Source organism: Rattus rattus, chromosome 12 (genome assembly GCF_011064425.1).
Source record: "Rattus rattus isolate New Zealand chromosome 12, Rrattus_CSIRO_v1, whole genome shotgun sequence".
NCBI lineage: Eukaryota > Metazoa > Chordata > Mammalia > Rodentia > Muridae > Rattus > Rattus rattus.
Window position 1 is genome coordinate 8,327,388 of NC_046165.1, and position 21,074 is coordinate 8,348,461.

At 41.2% G+C, this 21,074-nt stretch overlaps 1 protein-coding gene and 1 pseudogene across 2 annotated transcripts in view; both read right to left on the bottom strand.

Moving 5' to 3' along the window:
- The window catches only part of Gpc6 (glypican 6), a 1,019,107-nt gene that overhangs the window by 356,012 nt on the left and 642,021 nt on the right, over positions 1-21,074 (bottom strand). The gene's annotated exons all lie outside the window — the stretch shown is intronic.
- Positions 1,478-3,731, bottom strand: LOC116913397 (annotated as a pseudogene).

A 21,074-nucleotide genomic window follows, 5' to 3' on the forward strand; every position in this document is an offset into this window, starting at 1 on the left:
TACTACTGACATCATTAGCAAGATGTGAAGTCCTACCATGTGTTCAAGACACATGGTTGTATCCAATTTTCACGTTTATTTATGAAACAGGCAATATTTTTAAATCCAAAATATAGAAGATAAAAGAGAACAGAAGAACATGTTGTTATTCACTAATTCATTCAACAAATATTTATTTGGAATCGAACATAGATAACAGAAATAGCTGCTGGACATACAGAGAATGAGACACAACGAAAACCACAAGACAGACCAGAAGTGCACAAGAAAAAAGTGACAGATTAGAATGTAAACTGCGAGAAACAAAAGAGAGAAACGAGTTTGATCAGTCAGACTTGCAATAACCAAGTCTTCAGATGAAGCCTTCTGCAGAAAGAAAATTTTGATTCAAACTTCAATAAATCCAAGGAAGCTAGCATGTAATGTATGAAGAAGGGTCAGGGAAAGTACAAGGAGTTCACCATTGAGGGCCGGATGCAAAGCTATTTCCTGCCAATTGAAACATTACACCCTAGAGAGAGGCTTTTAAGAATCAGGGAGCTAAGCAAACAACTGAGAAGGCTGGCAATCTCACAAAACTTACAGGACCCACTAAACGCACTGCCTGCTAAGGGGTGTGTGTGTGTGTGTGTGTGTGTGTGTGTGTGTGTGAGAGAGAGAGAGAGAGAGAGAGTGTGTGTGTGTGAGAGAGAGAGAGAGAGTGTGTGTGTGTGAGTGTGTGTGTGTGTGTGAGAGAGAGTGTGTGTGTGTGAGAGAGAGTGTGTGTGTCTGTGAGAGAGAGTGTGTGTGTGAGAGAGAGAGAGAAAGAGTGTGTGTGTGTGTGAGAGAGAGAGAGTGTGTGTGTGTGAGAGAGAGAGAGTGTGTGTGTGTGTGTGTGTGTGTGTGTGTGTGTGAGAGAGAGAGTGTGTGTGTGTGTGAGAGAGAGGTGTGTGTGTGTGAGAGAGTGTGTGTGTGTGTGTGAGAGAGAGAGAGAGAGAGAGAGGAGGTGTGTGTGTGTGTGAGAGAGAAAGGTGTGTGTGTAAGTGGTTGTGTGTGTGTGAGAGGTGTGAGATGAGTGTGAGAGAGAGAGAGAGAGAAAGAGTGTGTGTGTGTGTGTGTGAGAGAGAGAGAGAGAGAGAGTGTGTGTGTGTGTGTGTGTGTGTGTGTGTGTGTGTGTGTGTGTGTGTGTTTCAATGCTGTTTATTGAGGAGTGAAGGAGACTGCCAGACATGCCAACGACACTTCACATTCAAGGGCCGGGAGTGGCACAGCCTCCACACCCAGTCACTGCATAAGCCTTCTGGGGAAGAACCAGAGTGACATCACGTGACAGCCCCATGCTTCTGGTTTGTCAGCAGTTGTTTGCAGCTGGTTGGCTGGTAAAGGCTTCTTTCTACCCCTCCTCCCCTAGACTCACTCCATTTACAGAATGAACACTAGGTTGTCCCCCAGTCTGTGTAACACACATCTATGTGGATGAACTGATCTGAAAGCCGCGTCTACCGAGAAAAGGAATCGTTTCCCCCTTCCCTTCACGGGGGTCAGACACGGCAATAGAAAAATACTCTGCAGTGCTACCACAGGGCTTACAGGGACCACCTCTGCGGGTCTGAGGAGATCCACGGCAGTCCACTCTGACACAGGGCTGCTTTTCCTGCGCATGGCTCCAGAAGAATGGCCCACACACAACACTACTGCTCTCTCTTGCTCAAAAACAAAACAAAGAAACCTAAACAAAAGGGTAAACGTTTATTTGGAGTTAGTCTTCTGGCAGGTGGTACTCAGGCCCTTCAGGCAGAGTTCAGGAGCTCCTGGATGGCTGCCTGCTGCTCCGGACTGAGCTGTGCTATGCATTCAGTCCACAATATTCCAAGTCTGTATTTGGCAAACTACATTGGCCAGGTATTTGGCACAGGGGTCTTCATGTTTAATAGCCTCATGCATTTCTCCTGCAATTATACCGAATGTTTTTGGTAGATTGGTATTGTTTGGGCCAAGAACAATTGGGTGATTACTTTCAATCAGGTCACACAGGTAACTGAAGATCTCCATGGCTTCTTCTTTAACTTCATGTAGGGGGAGCCATGATAGCCAGTGTGGTAAGACATCTTCCACATTTACATAGTTGGGCTTGAACTTTAGATCTTTCCCACTGCTGAGATGCAGTTCTCTGTGGCGTTGACATTTTCTTTGGTCTTAGAATCTGCAGACTGAATGACTCTTACAAGCAGTGGGAGTGTTTCTGTATAGAAGGGGCAGTAGTTATCTCCACCATATTTCGCCATGGCGCTGAGGCCATACACTGCAGCTTGCCTGACTTCCGGGCTGTTGTCACACACGTACTGGAGCATTGGCCTTAAGAAATATTCTGCATACTTAAATGAAGCTGGACTACGGTGTTTTATCATATCATCGAAGATACATAATCCCCATTGTCTGTCTGGCCAGGGTCTATGTGGACAAATCAGGTTGACAATTAATGGGAGAAGCTGTTCAAACCATGGCAACACCCTTTCTTTGTCGCTACTGAATATTGAGTGTGATATATGAGACTTTAGTCAGTTTATAAACATCATTATCATCTTCATCTTGCAGTGACTCTTCAACCTGTTCATCATAGTCGTTCATCTTGTCTTTTAACTCTTGATCTTTGAAATGTTCCTCAAGCTTCGCCTTCAGTATACCTCCCAGCTCCTTCAAATGTTCATTGTTGAGGCACCCAGCTCCCATCGCTTCGATGCCCTTAGCAAAGGAGTGCATTATTTCCGAGAGGACGTCTGAGTCAGGCTCCATGCCGATGGCCTTGATGAGAGCATCGCACATGAAGTGCCACATCTGTGTAAGGTACTCGGGACCCTGGACTCTCGCAAACTCCAGGAGAAGAGGCATGGACTCTGCTGCTGCCACTCGAACCCCATCATGGAACTACAAAGCAACAGGGCCATCAGTTTGACCACCTGTTCAGTGTACCCCACAAAACCGTCTTTTAATTCCTCAGCATAACAAACCAACATCTGGCAAGCCATTGACTTCTCCTCCAGTCCTGCAATTTTAATACCAAAATTTTGCTGATCTCCAAGGTTCACAAATTCCCAACCATCATTGTCACTCATATTCTCCCTGTCCTGGGTGTCTAGAAGGGCCACTTCAGGCTTAATTGAAGCGGTCTTAATCAGCAGCCCCACAACCACAGGAAGGTACTGCTGGAATTCTTTCCCAAGGATTTTGCACATCCTGGCCCACGCTGAGATCATGTAAGAAATCTGAAGGTCGTCATCCTCCATATCATTGAAGTTGGTCTATGTCTTCAACAAGAGCACATTAGACCGAATGGCCTGTGGATTGGGTGGGAAGCTCGTCCTGCCAATGATTAGGGAACACATTATGCAAATGCTTCAAAACCCTGATTGGAAATACCGGCCTTCAGGATGAATGGCTTTGTTCGCCATTGGTGAAGGATATCACCAGCATATGGAAGGAATTCTCAATGAGATTGTAAATTGTGTCTTGCTTTTCCTCCAGGATCTGCACCCAAGAGTTGGGTATGCAGCCTACAATGCCGTGGGTTAGATGACTACAGATTTTGCACCTGCTTTTCAATAGAAATTCATGAGAAGGTAACTGTAGCTTTGCTTCAGACCATGGAAGACCAAGGTAGCCAACGGGTGCAGGCCCACGCAGTAGCTGCCCTCATTAACTTCACTGAAGATTGTCCCAAGTCACTGCTTATTCCCTACTTGGATAACTTGGTGAAGCATGATGGTGGAACAAGATGTGACATCCATTGCATCAGTTGCAGATACTGCAGAAGAAAAGTTTGTCCCCTACTATGACTTATTCATGCCTTCACTGAAGCACATTGTTGAGAATACAGTCTAGAAGGAGCTGAGACTGCTGAGAGGGAAGACCATCGAGTGCATCAGCCTCATTGGTCTGGCCATTGGGAAGGAGAAATTCATGCAGGATGCTTCAGATGTGATGCACCTTGTCAAGGCAAGGCAGCAAACAATTGCTGAGGAGGAGAGGACTCTACCTCAGGGTTGCCAGAGATTTGGGATAGGGAGCTCACAGGATACACCTTCTATGACTTCTCATACATGGGAAAGTTGGGGGAAGTGTGGTGGGTGGGTCTTCTGGTATGCAGCTGGGAAGTTACCCGTTCTTTGGTTTGCAACACTATACTCTTTTGGTATTGTTTCCTTGGTCAACCTTTGTTGCTTTATGTGGAATGAATGGTTATTTGTGTGTAAACCCCTGGGAAAAGCTATACCACAAAGCTTGAGTTGAAAAACTACCTGAGGTTTGAGGAGCAGGGGAGAGAGGTCCCAGGCCTCAAAAACTCAAAAGGAGCACTCAGTCTTCTAATTTCACCATGCCTTGTTTCCTCAGCCTGCCCAGTTGTTAAAGGGAAATGATGTATTTTTATCCTGTTGCCATTGATCTCCTTGGCACACTTAAACAATTATTTCAATCAGTTGTCTACAATGAAGCAATCAGTCTACAATATGGATAGCACTCTGCTAAGGCCTCTGAGAGAAGACAGGGAAAGCACAAGGTCAAGGTCTTTTTTGTAGACAATACCGGACAGAAGAAGCTAAGAATACAGAAAACACAGAGACACGGGGGAAAGTGCCCAGGTTTATCTAAACAGAAAACATGGCCCAGTCATTGCAAAACTATGAAGATACTATGGTATCCTGTGCTGGAAGGAATGGAATGAAAGCCAAATCATAATCCTAGCCTGCATGGCTAGGATTAGCTTATCTATATCATCTCTCCCTTCTCCTAATGACTGACAACGTGTTTCCTGTTTGCTAAGCCTTCCTTCTGAGTCAGACCTAGTTGACAGTTGACTTGTTTCCTAGGAAGTGCTGGGTCTCTGAAGGAAACCTTTCTCAGCGTTTCATTGCACAGAGGTAATGGCTAATAAAGTTGCATTAAATTAATGAATTCATTTAGAACCTAATAGGTAGTAGGAATGGCTGTGCATGTCTATAATAACAGCACGCAGGAGACTGCTGTAGAAGGATCCTTCCATCCTAATGGCTCTTTCCAAGACTTCAAAAAATATATGTATAAACTTCATTCTTGCATGCAGCATTATCTATTCTTCCTGGAATGGGCCCTTCATGTATTTCTGAACTGAAAGGAGAAAAAGCCATTATACTTTTTTCTTTCCAATATTCAAAAACTACCATGCCTTCACTATGGCCCCCAATTCTTTTGTCCTATGACTTTCATACAGTTCTCTTCCTACCATGACTCTAACTGAACAATAGTAGCCATTTCTTCTTGTGTATGTTTTTAGCCATCATGGGTTAATAGATTTTATTCAAAATGCAAGGTCTTTCAAGAAATAATGCTTAAAATACTTCTCAAAAAGTATTACTTTCCTTCATATTTTAAGTAAACCTCTGAAATAAATGTTTATTTAGAAAATGATTTATTAAATGTCAGGATTATAGACCAACTGTGTATCTGGAGTCAGATGCTGTATGATTTGGGCAAATGCTTATAGAGGCTCTAGAGTTATTGAGAATTCAATGAAGAAATGTTGGGAAACACAGTGTGATATAATGTGCAGGGTTGGTATTTTATTGGCATCTGGCACAATAACTTAAAAAGGCTTTCGAGTAACCTAATTAAATCAGATTGATAAAGACCAGTTCTACCTTTTAAAACACTTCTCTCTGCTATAACAAGTATCTACGGTTACTGCATTGTCTTGGACCCAGAAATATTTTCAAATTCAATTGGAATCACCTCAGTCCATATTATCACCAAGACCACCGGATGGTATTTATGGCTGAGTAACTAAAATCACTGATAATTTTTCATAGTTCTCTTCAGCCATGTGTCTTGGCTTTAGTTGGTGAAAGGAGATCATGGAATACTTCTGTAACTTAGAATCCAGAAGCATAACTGGCAGGAAGGTCAAGGGTCATGACTATAGAGTCATTCATTTATTCTCTACCTGTGTTCAGCAAATGGTTTTCTGTTAAAGGTTGAGATCTCATTGGATTCCATTCATCTGCGTCTCCAAACACAGAGTATGAGAATGAATTGAACTAATTTAGTGACATTTGATTTCTTGTTTGGCAGTTTGTAGGACTTAGCAGCTCCTTGGGCTTCTTCATTTTATTTTCCTTTAATGTTATCCGAGGATAATAATACAGTTGAAAAGCATCCGGTGCCATGCAAGATGATCACATTTAGGTGCTCAGAAAATGGAGGAACTAGTAGGTAGCTTCTAATTATAATTTTGCCATCACTAGCACTATTGAGATAAACTAATGAAGTATCATCAGTATTCATAAAACTATCCATTGTTTTCAATTATTTTCTCATTTTAAAGTTACTTCTTAGAGAGGCCATCTTCACCATGGTTGCTAATCATGGATACTATTTACTGCATGCTCACATTATATATTTATACACACTACTTTTGGTCCTGATAAGTAAAAAAGGCAAGCACCCTACAGCTAATGAGACAAGATTCAGAAATGTTAGACGGCATGCCTAAGGGCATGCAGAACAAGTTTATTTAACTTATGTTTGAAAATGCAAACACAGAGAAGAACATAAATAAAGGAGAAATCTAGGAAGTGAAAAATGCTATAACTCTAGGGATATGCTATCTTAGTAAAAAGTCTATGCTAACATGGAGGTGAGCTGTGCTGGCTGTCACCAGGGTCAAAGCAGCCCCAGACACGTGCTGTTAATGATAATTACATTGTCCACTAGATCTTGCCTGGCAGGAGATTCTTCTGAGTCTGTCTGTTCTCAGCACCATTCGGCAGGGGCTGGGGTTGAGAGTGGGTTGACCAGTGTAGCATAGTGGAACACTTTCTCTGTGGTGTGTTCACACACGTGCAATAGAGCTCAGAACCCAGATGGTTCCTAAACAACCCCTTAATGTGGACAGCTGGTAAAACTCCAGAGTATACCTTTGTAATGCAAACCTACGGTAAGAGTTTGAAACAACCTGTCTTGGCTGTCAGTGTTAGGATTGGGAAAAACATCTCAAAACCAAGGTGTAAGAGCAGAAGCTGAGCAAGATACTCTCTAAAGGCTTTGACCAAGAACCAATAACCATAGGTTCATGTTTTGAGTATGGGTGGAATTTAAGCCTCTGGTTTCTCAAGCTTCATTTTATTTGGCACTAGATGGTAGAGCTATGGGGTGGACAGATTGTGTGCTTGGCAAACCTGGCATCTTCCACAGGGGTGCCCCAACTGGAGGTATGGCCAGGATGCTACTGCAATTCTCTTTCCTCCTCTGCAAAGGAGGGACAATGATTGCACCCATTTTTTACACCTTTATGGTGGTTAGATAAAAGAGTGCATGTAAAGAATTTAAGGTGACTGATGCTATTGGTGCTTTGTTTATCTTTTCTGAAACCACAGGGCCCTCAAGAGGCTTTGTCAAGAGATATAATCATGGCCACAGTAGGAACAATGCCTTAAGGTACTGCTAATTCCTGGAAAATGCGCTATGGGTTTTGGGGATCCTAGTTTGGTACGCAAAATGCAAGTGGTTTATCTAAAGCCCAGATCAGTGTTTAGTGCTCCTTTCAAGTCTCCTTTAAATACTTTGACTCGATTCATAGGAATTCATGGCTTGCTGAGTTAATTTTAGAAATAATTTTCCAACTTATTTTTTCTTGTTTTACTCTAACCCAGTTATCACAAAACACAGATGTTTTAGATAAATATTTTATACTACCTGAATGGCGAGCCCAAAATTATATCTGTAAACAGTCATCTTAACATTATTTTGCCTTTTTCTAAATTAAAAAGAATTTATGTTTTAACTTCTAAGGAGCTAAATTATACAAATGTTAACAAAGCATTTACATTTGGCATGTGTACTTAACAAGCAATTTCCTACCTCCCAAAATATTTATTTTTTGGTATCCTGCTTGCTTTTTATGGCCTATCTACTCTATTTGAAATCTGTTCAATTTATACAATCAGAAAATTACTTTTCCATAATTGCTGTAATTACAACCCTCTTCATATGCTCACACTCGTTCCTGGCTTTTCTGTAGCAGGACAACATTTGTGATGAAGTCCAGACACATCACAAGCATTTAGAAGACAATGAATATGCTTTTATACCTTGAAAATAGATTTAAATAAACATACATCAACTCAGTTGCCATTCATAGCTTAACACGCATTTCATTCTTTTATTTAACAGTTCTTTGTGGAGTTTCTTTGAGTTATTTTAGTAAGGATGTTTTACTTTAGAAAAGTCCTACATTGTTGGTGTGTTGGGGGAAAAGGCCTGTTAATTATGTGCCAAATTGAGTGACTCCCTTTTAGAGAGGCCTACACATTGGATGCATCTTCCCCAAAAAACCACCCCCACTATCCGTTTTCTTTCTTAACCTTTGTTCTTACATCTGAATGAAAATACCTTTATTAACATCCATCCGAAGTGTCTGAGTAGCCAAGAGAGAAAGTTTAACCCACAAGGGATAGAAGGTTCTCCACAGAATGCCATTCATCTTGTAAGAAAGGGGGTCCTAAGTGACTCATGCTCGTCTGGTCATCCGTGAGTGGTGGAGGCAGAGGCCAAAGCTGAAAGAAATTGATCACCGTGTATCAGGTAGGTCAGAAAAGGATGAACATAAGGAGAAAATGGTCTGGTTCAGTGTAGAGAAAATGTGACTCTTGTACAGTCTGACACTTAGAGCAATGTTTTCACGGAGGATTCCAATAAAGAAACTACAGTCAACCAAAATGTCCGAGCATCCAGAAGGAAGCACAAACAGCAACAGGTACTAAGTAACTCCATCACCAGTGTTTATGAGATAGTTTAAAAGACAGGACAAAAAAGACTGCAAGTGCCTTTGAGACAGCATAATTTTTCCAACCCTACAACTCCAATCACAAAATACACAGAACACACCTCCACAAATTGCACTGTCAACATGCATCTTAAAGGTAATGGCTGGCAATTCTAAAGTATATAAACACGATTTTACTGATGGGGAAGGATGTTAGAAATCAGAGGAGTAGGTAAGGGGAACACGAATTCTTAGTACTGAATGAGCGTGACTGTGAACTCACTGCTAAACACTTGAGATAATCATGTATGTGTGGAGTGGTAAAGAAGTGTGTTTTCTAAGTGTGTGGAGAGGTTTACACTTCAGTAGAGATGCCAGTGTCTTTACACTTTCCAATTAGAGGAATGAGGAGTTCGTAGAGAAGAGGTTGATTCTAGGACTGGAGTAGGAAGAACGCAAATTGATCTTGAAATAGCTAACAAAGGCACGGATGAGAAAATGTTTCCAAATATGGGAGTCTTGTCAAAGGATACACTGTGAACTGCAAGGAACTTAATGGATACAAACGGGAAAGACACAAGCAATGTGATGAATATTATTGGATCATATCCGTATGATACATGTCTATGAATCTGTCATCATAGATACTCATAATGAAATAAATAAGGGATTAGTAGGGCAAGGGGAGCCACCAGTGTTTGGGAGGGAATAGAATTCTAATTAGTGCATGCACGTAGAGGGAAAGAGAAAAATGCGGTATCGCTGTCAAACATTGCAATGGTAGCTGTTGTCATTTTAAGGGAACCCTTGTAGGTGACCAATCAGGGAAGAAGCTGGGGAGAAGGAGCACGTTAGCCTGGACTTCAACTGTCTTGTAGGCTTAGTCTGTTCTGTGGGGTGATAACAATACACCGGGTAATTTCTAAGGGGTAGAAGCTCATTTGGCTCATGGTTCTGGAGGCTGGGAGTTGGAAGTTGCCAGTTGACAACTGGTGGGAGCTACTTTCCCACAAGGCAGAAGGCATCAGTCTGGGGGAAGGGGTGTTTATTACAGCAATGAAACATTATGACCAAAATAACACGGGGAGGAAGGGGTGTATTTGCCCATGCTTTCACATCACTGTTCATCACTGAAGGAGAGTTAGCCTGAAACTCAAGCAGGGCAGGAACCTGGAGGCAGGAGCTGATGCAGAGGACAGAGAGATGCTGCTGATTACTGCCTTGCCTCCCAGGGCTTGCTCAGCCTGATTTTTATAACCAGCCCAGGGATGATGGAACCACCCACAATAGGCTGGGCCCTTCCCCATCAATCACTAATTAAGAAGATGCCATACAGATTTGCCTACAGCCTGATCTTATAGCAGCATTTTCTCAGTTGAGGTTCCGTCCTCTCTGATGACTCTAGCTTGTGTTGAGTTAACATAAAACTACCCAGCACAGTATCAAGAGGGAGCAAGAGAATATTCTGGGAGTGGGGGTTGGGGGTGAACAAACTCACTCTCAGGATAATGCAAAGCTATCCTCATGACCTGAATACCTCCAAGGGTATTCAACCCTGGGGATGAAGTTTCAACTTTATTGAAACTACAGCATTTCTTAAAACTATATCAGTAAGAGAAAGAAAAAAAGTAGTGACAGTGAAGAAAACCCAGAGGCCAATAAAGAGTACCAGATAAATACAATTTGAGAGAGATTCCTTTGTGTGTGTGTGTGCATGTGTGTGTGTGTGTGTGTGTGTGTGTGTGTGTGTGTGTGTGTGTGTGTGTGTGTGTGTGTGTGTGCGTGCGTGCATGCCGAGTAGTGATTGTCAAAGTCAAGGACACAGAAGAAAAGGAAAGTGAGAAACTGTCAGAGACCAGAGAAGACAAGGAACTGTGGCATAAGAATGCACGTAGTGTGTGGAGTTAGATGCTAAGATAGGAGAAAATATTCTGGGATGAACTAGAGAGACTAGAACTGGGGACATGGGTTTCATGTCAAAGTTAATCTTCAGGTTTCATTCACTGTGCTATGGTTATACATGTATGGTTTTGTATTAGAATCAAGTGATAAAGAGATACCGAGACCTCGACTCTTTTTGCCATAATTTATCAATTTAAAATTGTTTAGAAATAAATGTCAAAAAATTGATTCCATGAGAATTGTATAGTAACCATTTGGGAGAGCTAGTTCTTTTACAGAATTCTTGGGATGTAAAGCCTAGAGTTAGACTTGATATCTACATACTGAACCCCTGGTAAGTAGGAATATTCTAATGTGAAATGTTATACAGATATAGGCTTAGTTAAATAGACACTTAAATGATCATCGAAGAAGAAGCAGGTAGTCAGAAGACTTTTAAGGGAAATAGAGAAATGCTCTGTGTTAAAAATTATGGTCAATTCAGATTAATTTGGGTGCGGGGGTGGGGGCTGGCTCTGTGGTTAAAGAGTGCTGCTCCAGCATGAGGAAATGGGCTCAGATCCCAAGAACCCAGGTAAGACAGGGGCAGTAATATACACCTGTCATTCCAGGGCTCCTACAGTGAGACCAATGCAGACACAGAGCGGGTAAGCCAGCTAGCCTAGTGTGCCCAGCAGTAAACAACTAGAACCTAGAGAATACAAGGTAGGGGATGACCAAGAACCAACCTCTGAGGCTGCCCTTTGACCTCCACATGGGTACCGTGGGTTCCACACACATGTGCAAACATGGATTCATCCTCATTACTTGAAACCAAAAAACATTAATTACGGTATTACAGAGCCAATAAGAAGTATCCTAAAATAAGTGTAGTCTAAATTAAAAAATAAATGCCCTGGTGTCTACTGGAAAGCGATAGCTCAATGGTTCGGCTCTTACCCGTTAATTAGTACAGATAGCTGTGATTTTCCCATATAAATGAATACAGATTTATCAGGGAAGATCATGTGACACTTTCTCATTGCCTCTATAGCTCTCAAGTGGTTTTTCTTCTCCTGGATCGAGACGTTTCAGTTTTAAAGAAATTTGATTTTCATCTTGCAATCAATGTGTTGAATAAGGCTTATACTTCATCATGCCGCGTTTTCAAACTATTAACGCCGGCATCTGGAAGACAACGGGATGTAACTCTGAATTAAATACTTATCTCACATCTTAGAAGTTGATTTAAACAAGTTTCTGGTGCACAGGGACACTCACATAGGCAGGCATCACAGACCTTTAAAGGAAGAATTAGTGAACTTTTTTTTTTTTAAATCTAGAATTATTTGTGGAAAAGTGGATTTCAACACCTATTTCCCACACAATCAATGTATCCTAATAGCAACGTTAAGAAATGCAATTAAAGGGAAATGGAATGGCATTTCAACAATAAAGAGCCATGTTTTTCGTGCTACGAGGCCACGATTTTGCGGGGTGAAATTTTGATCGTAAAAGCCCCAACTCCCACGAGTGTTAAGGAACATGAATGTAAATCTTCACGAGAACAGAGGACTGAATGCAGCCTCAGGCTCAACCTTTGCTCTGCGCCACATACTGCGATCTTAAATGACTGTTCCCTGGCCAAGTCTTTCTTTGTACTTTCTTTGGGCAGGCTTCCAAAGAGGGACAGGTGGTTTTAGGGCTTTTTCTTGGGTTATAAGTCAACTAATACTTCATGGTTTTCACCTTGAATGGGCTAGACAGAAAGCATTTGACCAAAGTCACTACCAAAGTTTTGAGAAATAATTTATACTCCAGGGGCACTCTTAGATCAGTAAGTTTGCAATGTGAAATTCAAAAGACGAGTTCCTTCCAAGGCTGTGCTGCGAAAGCCACACCATGGATGTTTGTGCTTTTCCTTCAGGGACTAAGTACACAGAATCCAGTGAATAGATTACATTGGTCCCTGTGTGTTGAGCTTTCTTTGAGACCAATGGACCACTAGGCATACAATGAAGTCAAGGATCGTTTTTATGAAGCTCTTGCTAGAGAGGGGAATGAAGTCCTTTTGGGAATGTTTCATTGTTCATAAAATTAACTTTTTCTTTTCAGGCCTCACCTTGAACTTCAGAACTTGGTGATGGCCAGAAACGAAGAAAGCAATCCAAGGCTGTCTGTACCGAAAAAGGCAGCAGCGATAGAAATGGAGTCTCCTCTTAGGCTGACTGCAATGATGAAACACCGCTGAACGTGATAAAGGAGACCAGCAGAGAGGTGCCTGAGAAGGAACATGCACTGTGGGAAGCACCCAGGCATGTCTCTGTTGAATCACAAGCTGAACGCAGCATTCTAGATACATTTAATTAAAAAGGCTGGGGAGAGAGCACAGTCTTGCTCTAAGAGTGTATAACGAGTGATCTTTTAAGTCTTTCACATTAGTGATAAAGACAGGACAACTTTCCAGAAAAAGAATAGTCAGGCACCTGTCACCCAGGAGTGGGGATTCTGGGCACATCTATAAGGGTGGATTCAGGAAGTTGACCATGTTAACTTTGGGCCTTGGAAACCCTCCAATGATTCTTGCAATCCCGGCTTCTGCCTTAGGAACAAAGAATACCACCATTTTTTTAATATCCAATTGAGCATGACCATTCTTTGGTCTCACTGTCTCTCACTTAAAGCAAGCCCTATGCAGATTAAGGATATTCATCCCTTCCGTTCCCGGAACCAGCTCCTCTATTTGCGGACACCACCATCTTTCTCTGCGTATCTCAGCCATAGCTGATGCTTCGCTCTCTTGCCTCCATTTAGACTTCGCTGTCTACCTGGGAGTCTTACAAATTTCCTATTGCTGCTCTCTTCCATAGCGGCTGCTTTCTGCCTCCTCTGTACCTCACGTGATGACGTATCTGATGCCCGTGCCTCACGTGATGACGTATCTGATGCCCGTGCCTCATGTGATGACGTATCTGAGGCCCGTGCCTCACGTGATGACGTATCTGAGGCACTGCCATTCTTTTCACCCATCTGGGTCTATGCTTTACTTGGCTGTCAGATGGTGACTTAGAGTCTGCCATTCCTTGGATAAAAGATCCCCGTGGCTTGCCATTGACTTCAAGACAAAAGAAAGTATTTGGGCTGACTTGAAAACTCTCTAAAGGAATCCTAGCCAGCCTGGCCTCCAAGGACATACTCTTTTCAGTTTGGTAGGTTTCTCCTGAGTTCCCAACCCTACTAAGCTTGTGCTTCATGCTGCTGTTTCTCCAGGCTGGCGTCCTTGACTGCTGTTTACCTGAGACCAGGGCAGGGGCACTGTCTTCTCTGTTGGGAAGGGGCTTGCTTCCAAGGACCCAAGGAAAACCCAGAAACAGAAATAAGGAACATCTTAGACAGGGAAATGTACCTTCCTCATCTTTTTCTTTCAGTTCTGGTGAGTTAACGCTGCTCTAACACGTTTGCTTTCCCTCTAGCCTCATCTCTTTGGTTGGCATACTGATGGTATCTGGATATCCCGCACTCGGTCTTCATAGTAATAAGAGGAAGGCACTCTCACATAATATTTGTGGATGCGCATAAAGCAATTCATTTAAACAGCATTATTTAAGTTGCATGGACTGTAAATGAGGTCACCGAGATTTAACCCCACAGAGCGATGTGAGGATTTGACCTCTAGCCTGACCCTCACCCACCTAATGCAACTCAGCTCTGAAAGCACACATCCCATCTGTTTGAAAACCACGTCTCAAGCCTTTACATGAGGTCTATTAGCGCAAAGGAAATCACTGGAGAAAGACTATTGGAAATAGGCAGATATAGCGAGACATTGAGTTGTATCACGTCAAAAACAGGGATCTTACGGATTAAGCCTACATTGTCAACAATAACCATTATCTATATATAATGGGAATTCAAATGAAATTATTATATTTCATAGCTAAGTGTGCAAATATGTATTCTCCAGGTATGCTTCAATGAGGATAAGGGGAAAATGATTTTAGAAAGATATAGTTCCTAAGATACAATAGCCATGTTTGATGTACTCAGCAGCTACATTTATTAAGTGTACACACATTTAAAAGCTTGATTGCTTCATCTCACTAGAAGTACTTTAAAGTGTCACATGTAGCAAGTGGGCTACTGGGACTCTATTGGCCTGAAAATATAGAGAACATTTCCATCATCGAAGATACTTATCAGAACAGTGTTGATATCACATCCTCAATTTTCCCCAATGCAACTTACCAACCTATGTCTCTGGATATGCATTTCCTGAAACCGTACTAGTAGGCATCAAGCTTATAATGTTGGCTTCTTAATAGGGTTTTTGTAGGGGATTAAAAAATAAAATAATTTTCATTTTGCCTGATGTGCAGTGTCCAACACCACATATAAACTCTTAGTGTTTCCATGTGATGCTCTCCGAATGGGATTCAGGATGAAAGAAGTGGAGGTAAAGTTTCTTACAACTTTGAGGACAACTATGGACCCTCTAATGCTGCTGTGGTTGGAAGCAAGCTGCAAGACATACAAATGTGAGTATTCTCTTATGGACAAGTTGAGAAAGAATCCATCTCAACAAATGCAATATAATACTATACACATGTTCAGTTGTGGCACTAGGGACTTGCCAAATATTTAAAATTCAGCTATGAAATTCAGCCTAAAGCACAGTAGTGCTGTCAAATGCAGGGGTAAAGGGAAATTATTCCTAAGGAGCTCTCTCACTATTATTTGTGATTTGAGCTCTCCAGCAGGCTGGATCAGACCTCTTGGTTTTGTTCTAGTGATTACATTTTTGTAATTACATTCTATTTCTATGAGTTTGGAACATCAGATATATCAAAGACAGGGACATCGTGGTACAGACGGTAAAGCAAGGGCACTGGATTGAGACAGAGCAGAGTCACTGTGTGAGCTTCTCCGTCTGAAAACCACCTCAGCCTGGAAATCCAAAAGGTATGTGCGCATGGCGGGGATATTGTTACTCCAAAGCTTCCTCACCGCTTCTGCCTTATTTACCCTTTCCAATACGATTCTTTGACCCCTTCATTAATCAATCCAGTTCCTGAGCACTGATGGTATTTAGTGGTAAATACCATCAGGTTCCTTTGGCATTTAATTGTCTGGATTGGCTTAAAACATTCTTGTACCTTGAAGAATAAAATTGGAATAAATACAGGTATGTCAATACTTGAAGGATGCCCCACATTTAAACACCTTACATTCCATTGTTGTATTTTTGTCCTTTTTCAAAGTGAAATAAAGGAAACTGTTAGTGTAACAAATTATTAAAATCCATGCAAAGAGAAAAGTTGAAGACATACCATTTATGTGAGTTTTGTATATAATCTGTTATTTCAAGGACAAAGTCTACTTCATGCTCGATCTTAATTTAAATTCTCTCTTCGTTATCTGATGGAGTGTTAATAGATACAACATTTTTAGGTGAGTTGTAACCTCAAAGTTTTTACATATCATGAAGTTTCTTGGGAATTTAAATTACTCTCACAAGCATTTGCATTTACCTCACCCTTAAAGTATAATATATATATATATATATATGTGTGTGTGTGTGTGTGTGTGTGTGTGTGTGTGTGTGTGTATCTTGACTAGCAAAATAGGTGACCAGGGCCACATCTCTAAAGTTGATTTTCCACCCCTTGTTCCTTGAGGCATGATCCAAATAAATAAATCACAGATTGGGAAATGGATGGGATGGGTATTTTTAAAGGTGCCATCTCTGACTGGCACAGAAAAAAGCCTAGGGAGAAGAAAAAGTCATTTCAAGAATAACTCAAACATGATTATCAGTTCTCCCTTCGAGACAACTCTGCATCGAAAAAGTGTGTTGGAGCAGCTGTTGTAATATATCCGTAGCTGTTGCATTTATAGGTAAAGAAGCCCACACAGTGCTATCATTAACACCACCTTCATTGAGATACTTCGATAAGATGACAACATCACACAAGGATAAGTTATTTTGGTCAAAATAAGGGTTTCCATGGTACCTGATGTCTTGTTATTTTTCTGACACGGTGATGAATGCAACCTATCAGAGAAAGTGCTCAATTCAGTTTATTGTTTCAGATAGTCAGAGTCCATGATGGGGGAGCAAAGCAATGGTGGGAGTGAAAGCTGAGAGCTCACATTTCTATGCTAAGGTAGGAGGGAGAGAGGAAGAGCACACCGGGAAGGACCCCAGCCTTTTGAAACCTCATAGCCCTTCCTCAATAAAACACCGGCAGCAGGCCACCTCCCAATCCATTTTCCAGGCTACAGGCCTACAGGTTTTATAAACGTGCTATTCCAGGGCGTATCAGCAAGCGTAATATAAAACCTACTGTGGGATGTTCAGTCACTGAAGGACTTCTTATCAGGTTTTATGTTATAGAATTTTATGCTTGGGAATGTCTTTGAAATAGTATTATGCACAGATGCTTGAAATAGTCTCCCATGTTTATCTCATAAGCTGTCTGAGAGGCAGACATCATCCAGCCCCATACAGTTTACAAAATAAAATCTGCGTTTATTTGCTGTGAACAACACATGCTTATCTTCCCGCTTTAAATGTGGTTTATCTAACATCATTTTAACCAAATAGAGAGAAGCGTATATATGGTTTACACTGAAGACTACTCTTGTAGTTCTGAGAGAGACATTTGTGTGCCGAAGGTTCGATTTATTATGTAACACATGCCAGTCAGCTGACGTAGCCCAGTTTCTTTGAGGCTTGCTCTAGTTTACAAGTTCTCTACCAGCAGCTGTGACAGGTGAAGGTCCATGTTCCTTATCTGATTTGCTTCAACCATCCCTGATCTTACAGATTTTGTTAACAACATACATGATTTTTAAATTACTCAGTTATTTGGCATTCTATGGAAGATAGAAGATGTAAATGTCTTTGTATTGCATCAAACCTTCCTATCTGGTTTCCATTGATTCCATTTAAAGATTATAATTACTGAAGCTCACGTCAAGTGTTGGCCATACCTATCTTCTGCTTCATCACTCGCTTACGCCAAAGCAAAAGTGGTGATAGGCTCTAGGTAAACACACTCTGGATTCATGAAGGAAGAAAGGGAGAAAGGGAGGGAGGGAGAATTGAATAGACACTACAGCAGGACCCTTGTCCTGTGAGAGATATGGTGGGCTCCTATATGGCAGACTAGCCAGTTTCTCTACATTTGGGCTGTCTTGAAATTTACTAATTGGTCGGTCTATAAAAAAAGGTAATCCCAGCAAGTTTGAAAACACCGGTGGCCAATTCTGAGTGTTCACAGCCCAATAGATAACATAACCTTCTCAGATGTGTTCCCCATACTGGAAGACGTGGTCTGGATCTTTATCTCTGATTTATATCCATTCACATCTACTTTGTCGACATCACAGTAATTCTCCTTTACTAAGTCCATCAGTTCCAGTTAGTAGTGGTGAGGTTTGATTAGAAATAATATCGAAAATGAAAACAAGTATTTTGAGAGCCACAGCTAGACCACATCAGACTTACTGAAACTGTGGCAGATACTTACAACATGAGCAATTATATATGCTATTGCTGTTCAACATCGGCTATATCAGATGATGCTAATTTGATTCCATGGTATTCACTATTTCATGCTGTACTTCTCCAGGTAAGGCTTCCCTGAGCCTAGGAAATCTCCTTTTGAGTAGACATCTAGTATCTTCTTAAACCTCTATTATCTTAAAACACTGTATCACAATAAACCACACTAAGTTCCCTATAGGCAAAAGCATATATATCTAACATATTCAATACGGTGTTTTGAAATAACACACTAAAATGATTAGAGTCGCATTGACTGGATAAAACTAAACAGGCTATATATAATCGAAACAAAAGCACGCAGAGGTGTACAAATTCTTGTTATTTTACGGGATTAAAATGTAGCTTAGAATGAAACAGATTCCTGCCTATCGTACCAATCTTTCTTGTGTCATACCAGCAGCTCCTTCTTCCTCTTCCTCCTCCTCCTTCTGTCCTGTTAAAGTCCCCTTCGTTTGTTCTCATAGTCAATGATCTCTCTAATGGTACCAGATGTTTGGATGACACTGTCCCACAAAGCCATGATTTTAAAGTACATGCAAGATTTATTATAGCCACTTAAGTATAACTTGATCTCTGATTTCCGTGCTTACACCCTAGGTGTAATTTACAGCATGGCCTTTTGTCAAATAGAACAGTTCTCATCTGTAAATTCATGGTTATCAGCACTAAATACTCAAATATCCAAAGGTCATGACTAACGTGAGTTCTGCACACAAACTGATTCCTTGCAAAATTTTAAAATTAGTACAAATACATTTAAAAATAAAACAACCAAAATCGTTTTGCACATAGGCACCATTCAGAAGCTTACGTGGGACAAACTGGGTGTGCAGACAAAGAAACAGCTGGGCGAAATGCCTGGGCAGACCTGTGGGGTCTTGACTGGGATTTCTCCTGCTGCTCCTGATAGTAAGATCAGGCTGGGAGTGGCTTTTACCCATTCATTCTGACTGTGCTTTATTCTGGAATGTTCCACGGGCTGCTAGAGGGCAGTTGAGAGACAAACTAAACTGCTAACCTGATGCCTTTTAAGCATATTCAGCCTGGTCTAGTGGACTTCTTTACAGGGTTGTCAGCAACTTAAAAAAGTTATGTTTCAAGAAAGAGTTCTTCCTTTGCCTTATGGTCTTGGTGAGAATTTTAAGCGCTCCTCCTATATAGAGCTATCGGTTTAACTTGTTGAAGATGTTGTTTAGAAGTGAATCTGGAATAGATCCCTGATTTTCTTTTTTCTAAGACTGAAGGGAAACACCTCACCACGGCCACAGGCCTTCAGAAGTGGACGGAATTCCATGGGGTTTGCACTTGGTCACCTAAAACACCTTTCTTCTGACACAACCCAGACACCAAGTGAATTCTAAGTACTTATCCTTTTCAATTTTTCAATTAAGGCTTGACATTGCAAAGACCATGAGAACCAGCAACCAGTTGACTCTGACAGCCCACAAGCACACCACAATTAATATTTTAGAATAGTGCATAATAATTGAAGGAAAATATCATGAAAGCTCTAAACATTCCATGTAGCACAATTGGGCATAAGGGAAGTGTAGGTTCTGACGAATAAATATTAGGGAACATGGGAGGGACGGGCTTCAGGCAATCACCAGAGGAAATGCTTTTACACAACAATGTTTGACAGACTACTCATTCTCTTACTGAGTTTTGCTGCTGCCTCTGTGGACATTGTAACTCTGTAACATTGGATGTATCTGTACAGGTAATGGGATTGACACTTTGACTACTTCATCTAAGAAAAGTGTGACTAACATTGCCCATCCAGGTGAGTATTCATTTCATTCTTTCGGTTTAGGCTGATGAGGAATTCTCAATGGCATAGGAAAACAGGAGGAAAAGGGAAAACCAGAAGAGTTCTGAATGGAGCATTGATACTGACCGAAGGAGGGAGGAGAGAAGCATTTGAAATGGAGCTAGCCAGAACTAGCCCCTAATTCTGCCTATCATTAACTATAACCAACACACGGCGCGGGGAGGGCTCGCATTTTAGTTTTTAAAAACCAACTCATTTTTGTTTGAGACATTAAATTCCGTATCAGTCTGGCAGCTAACAACCAGGTGTATTGATAGCATAAAGATTCATTTTGTGTTAGGCCATCCAATGGGCACTAAGTGGGGAAACAATTAAGGAGTAACGGTTAGGGGCTTGTGAAATGACTTGGTGGGTAAAAGCACTTGTCGCCAAGCCTGAGTTAATTCCTGGAAGTCACATGGTGCTAGGACACATTCGTGTTTTCCTTTGACCGCCACATGAGTGTCATGGCACAAGTACACCCGCAAGCAACACATAAAAATATCAAAAATTATTAAAAGTAACTATTGTACTTACAAATAACACACCAACGTCCATCAACTGTTCAGCTTGAGGAAAGGCAGTGATAGTTACTAAGTATCTAAGTACTAGTACTAAGTACTAGTGATTAAGGCAATTCCAACCCAAAATTACAAATGATCTATATAATTTCAAGGATCTCTAGGCTCTTTAATCTAATTTTAAAAACAGGGAACTCTTTTTTAGATTTCTTTTGGATGAGATTACATTTTTACAAGCGTGATTCGGGTAACTGGGTAACTTTTTTTTTTTTTTTTTGCTACAGTTAATCCAAATCTTATATAATGGGGAGAGCATATTTCTGTCTTTCTCTCACTCATACCTCAAAAGTCTTAGTATAAAAGCATGTCACTGTGTTTTCATACAAAGTAACCCAAGCCCTGAAGATGTATCCCTCAGGACAAACATTTCAGCGAATAGACTTTCACTTACTCATTCTGAAACGGTCCTGAGAATCTCTTCAATGACTTCCTGTTTAACCTACCTTCTGCTTTTTAAGG